This window comes from Lynx rufus, unplaced genomic scaffold (genome assembly GCF_022079265.1).
Source record: "Lynx rufus isolate CCGP_SWC_20201006 ecotype Redwood Valley unplaced genomic scaffold, mLynRuf1.p SCAF_1, whole genome shotgun sequence".
Classification (NCBI taxonomy): domain Eukaryota; kingdom Metazoa; phylum Chordata; class Mammalia; order Carnivora; family Felidae; genus Lynx; species Lynx rufus.
The window spans coordinates 38,814,007-38,819,128 of record NW_025814823.1 but is presented as its reverse complement, the minus strand read 5'-3'; the positions used below and the strand labels follow the sequence as shown (position 1 = coordinate 38,819,128).

General features: G+C 33.4%; 1 pseudogene; it reads left to right on the top strand.

Annotated features, from left to right (window-relative positions):
• Positions 1 to 4,504: 4,504 nt before the first annotated feature.
• LOC124523729 (uncharacterized) lies at positions 4,505 to 4,676 on the top strand (annotated as a pseudogene).
• Positions 4,677 to 5,122: the final 446 nt, after the last annotated feature.

Sequence of the window (5,122 nt, the reverse complement as noted above, 5' to 3'; positions counted from 1 at the left end):
CTGTTAGAATGGCTAAATTCAAAAACACAAGAAACAAGTATTGGTGAAGATGTGGAGAAAAAGGAACGCTCATGCACTGTTGGTGGGAATGCAAACTGGTGTGCCGACTCTGAAAAACAGTATGGAGATTCCTCAAAAAATTAAAAATAGAATGACCTATGATTCATTAATTGCATTACTGGGTATTTACCTAAATAATATGAAAATGCTAATTATAAAAAATATATATACCCCTGTGTTTATTGTAGCATTAGTTAAAACAGCCAAATTATGCAAACAGACCAAGTAACCATGGATAGATGAATGGATAAGGAAGAAGTGGTGTGTGTCTGTGTGTGCGTGCAAGTGCACACACAGACACACAGACACACAGACACACACACACACAGGAGTACTATTCAGTCAAAAAATGAATGAAATCTTTCCATTTACAACAACATTGATGGAGCTAGATAGTATAATGCTAGGTGAAATAAGTCAGAGAAAGACAAATACTGTATGATTTCACTAATATGTGGAATTTAATATACAAGACAAAGGAAAAAGAGACAAATCAAAAAACAGACTTTTAACCATAGAGAACAAACTGGTGATTACCAGAGGGGATGTGGGTGGGGGGCAGAGAATGGGTGAAATAGGTGAAGGGAATTAAGAGTACACTTATTGTAATGAATCCTGAGTAAAGTATAGAATTGTTGAATCACTATGTTGCACACCTGAAACTAATATAACTGGAATTAAAAAAAAAACTGGCTCTGTAAGTAAACTGTTCAAAATAAATTACTTGCTAGAATTGTAGAGGTTTATCATTTTGTATACAATATAGCATTAGACACAAAGTGAGGAAAGTAAGAGGGACAAGTTAAAAGAGAAAACATGCATGTAATAGAGAAGTCCCAGAATTTTCATCATGGGAAAGAAGAAAGTTTAGAACAGAATACCCAGTGACTTAAAAAAAAAAAAATCCCAGAGATGAAGATGCCCACTGCAGTGGAATTAAAATAGCTAAGTAGGGGCACCGGGGTGGTTCAGTCAGTTGAGCGTCTGACTTCGGCTCAGGTCATGATCTCATGGTTTGTGGGTTTGAGACCCGCATCAGGCTCTGTGCTGACAGCTCAGAGCCTGGAGCCTGCTTTGGATTCTGTGTCTCCCCCTCTCTCTGTCCCTCCCTGCTCACACTCGCTCTCAAAAATAAACATTAAAAAATTTTTAAAAATAGAGTAGTGCAAATCCAAATGTATTACTAAAACTCAACAGACTATAATAAAATTTCAGAATACCATAAAAACTCTTAAAATACCCAAAGATAAAATAACAGAAACAAAACTGGCAAACTCCAAAGGAAACAAAATATATTCAAATTTCTACCAGATATGTCACATAAGACATTATTTAAAAAGTATGAAATTTTATATAAAAACATTTGGCAAGTTCTAATGAGCAACTATTGTGAACTTAAAATCTCTCAGTCAAGAACTCACTCAAGTTGAGAAAGTATCTACAAACACAAAACGTTAAAATCAATAAAAAAATGAACATACATATATTCATCCTTACATACAGACATAAATATGTGTAGATTTTACATTCTGAAAGATTATATTTGAGCTTACCATAATAATAATAGAATGGTAATTATGTGACTTGATGGATGTGTTCACCAACATGTAGTGACCATTTTACAATATATACATGTATCGTATCATCATATTGTATACCTTAAGCTTACCCAGTGATATACGTCAATTATATGTGCTATAAAGTGTAGCCATTGGGGGGGAAATAATTCCAAAGGGAAAATAGTTATATTCTATAATGGTCCATTACCAAAATGAAATAAAATTAACCAATTTCAGTTTAAATATTTAAATTAATTTTGTGTAATAGCAGAAACAAACTGCAGTTTTAAACTACTTAGGAATAAAAAATGGGACAATTTAATATAAAAAATGAGAGACAAATATCTCACAAAAGTATATAGATGAAAATAAGCATATGAAAAGACACTGCATATTTTAATGCCATCAGGGAAATGCAACTGAAAACAACGAGGTACCTCTACTACCGGTCTACTAGAATGCTCAAAATTGGGAACAATGACAACACCAAATGCTGACCAGGATGTAGAGAAATAGGAAACCTCAGACACTGTTGGTGGGAATGCATAACGGTGCAGCCACTTTGGAGGACAGTTTGACAGTCTTCTATAAAACCGAAGTTCTCTTACCATACAATCCAGCAATCACATTCTGTGGTATTTATCCAAAGTAGGTGAAAACTTACATTCACAAAAAAACCTGCATAAATATTTTTATAGTTTTTTTCATAATTGCCAAAATTTGGTAATTCCTAAGATGTCCTTCAGTAAGTAAATGAATAAACAAACTCGAATACATTCAGATAATGGAATATTATTCATCACTAAAAAGAAATGAGCTATCAGGTCACAAAAAGACCTGGAGGAATTTTAAGTGCATATTACTAAGTGAAAGAAACCAATCTTGAAAGGCTACATACTATATGATTTCAACTATAGACATTCTGGAAAATGCAAAAGTATGGAGATAATACAAAGATCTGTGGTTTCTAGGGATGGGGATGAGGAGATTAACAGGCAAAAACAGATGATTATAATGATATTATAATGACTGGTATATTCCATTACACATTTGTCCAAACCCACTGAATGTATAACAGAAAAAGTGAATCCTGAGGTAAACTATGTACTTTGGGTAATTATGATGTATCCATGTAAGTCCATATTTGTTTAAAAAAAAAGAAAGTACCATTCTGGTTAGTGATGTTGATAATGGGAAAGGTTTTTTATGTTTGGGAGCAAAGGGTATATGGAAAACCTCTGTACTTCTCTCTTAATTTTAATGTAAACCTACGACTTTTCTAAAAAACAATGTCTAAAAAAATCAGAAGTATGGAACCACAAAAGACCCTGTAATGTCAAAGCAATCTTGAGAAAGAAGAACAAAGCTAGAGGCATTATATTCCCTCACTTCAAACTCTATTATAAAGCTATAGTAATCAAAACAGTATGGTATTGGCATAAAAACAGACATAAAGATCAATGGAACAGAAGACAGAGTCCAGAAATAAACTCTTGCATATATGCTCAGTTAATTTATTAAAAAGGACCCAAGAATGTACAATAGTAAAGGGACAGTATTCAATAAATGGTGTTGGGAATACTAGACAGCTACATGCAAAAGAATAATATCGGATCATTATCTTATACCACACACAAAAATTAACTCAAAATGAATTATAGGCTTGAATGTAAGGCGTGAAACCATAAAAATCCTAGAAGAAAACATAGATGATAAGCTTCTTGACACTGGTCTTGTAATAATTTTTCAATCTGACACCAAAAGCAAAGGCAACAAAATAAGGGGGACTACATAAGTGGGACTAGGGACACCTAGCTGGTTCAGTCAGTAGACCATGTGATTCTTGATCTCAGAGTGGTGACTTCAAGCCCTACATTGGATGTAGAGCTCACTAAAAAATAAATATATAAATAAAAAAATAAATAAGTAGCTACTTATTTAAAAAAAATAAGTGGGCCTATATCAATCTAAAAATTTTCTACACAGTAAAAAACTAGTGAAATGAAAAGGCAAGCTACAGAATTGGAGAAAATATATGCAAATCATATATCTGATAAGTTAATATCCAAAATTATATAAAAACTCAATAGAAAAAGCCAACAATCCCACTTAAAAATGGGTGGAGCATCTGAATAGACATTTGTCCAAAGACATACGTATGGCTAACAAGTATAAGAAAAGATGCCCAACATTTCTAGTCATCAGAAAAATTCAAAGCAAAACTACAATGAGGGATCGCCTCACACCGACTGGAAAGACTCTTATCAAAAAGAGAAGAAATAAGTGCTGGTAAGGATGTGGGTAAACAAAACCCTGGTGCACAATTCGTGGGAGTGTAAATTGGTGCACCCAGTATGGAAAACAGTATGCAGGTTCCTCAAAAAATTAAAAATAGAACTACTGTAAGATCTAGCAACTCCAATTTTGGGCATTTAACCAAAAACAAAAACACTAACTTGAAAAGATACATGCATCCCCACATTCACTGCATTATTTACATTAGCCAAGATATGGAAACAACCTAAAGTGTCCAGTGATGGATGAATTGATGAAGAAAATGTGGTCTATATACACAACAGAATGTTATTCAACATAAAAAAAAGACTGAAATCTTGCATTTGTGACAACATGGATGGACCTTGAAGGCATTATGCTTAATGAAATAAGGCAGACAGAAAAGACAAAAACCATATCATCTCACTTATATGTAGAACCTAAAATAAATAAACAAACCTAAGCTCATAGACACAGAGAACAGATTGGTGGTTGCCAGAGGCAGAGGGTTGGGGTGTGAGAAATGGTGAAGGAAGTGAAGGGTACAGTAATACATTAAGTAAGTCACTGGGATTTACAGCATGGTGACCATAATTAATAACTTTATTGTAATCGCTTCTCGGCCTTTTGGCTAAGATCAAGTGTAGTATCTGTTCTTATCAGTGTAATAACTTTATTGTATATCTTAAAGTTGCTGAGAAAGTAGATCTTAAAAGTTTTCATCACTCACACACAAATTCTGTAAATGTGGTGATCATTTTGCAATACATACAAATATCAAATTATGTGGTACAGCTAAAATTAACAAAACATTGTATGTCAATCATACCTTAATTTTAGAAAACCAGAAGCGTAACAAAAAAAGCTTTGAGATGTGAGATGCAACCAAACAATACTCACGGAAAAATTTATAGCTATAAAATTGACCCAATAAATAGAAAATACTTTTCCTTTCTTTCCTAGATATTAGACAACTAGGTAATTGCAGAGTCACACCAGGGATAGTAACATAATCATCTTCAGGGGTCAAAGTAAATTGAGATATAATAATATGATCAACTTAACAGATGTCTGAGCTGAGAAACAAATTCCTAACCATTCTTAATGTCTTCAGTTAGCAGACTGCTTCAGTCCATTGACTTAACTCCCTTTGAATAAAAAAGACACCAAATACACTCAAGGAAGTACCTGAAATCATATCAGAAGTACATACCTTAAATTTTCCCTTA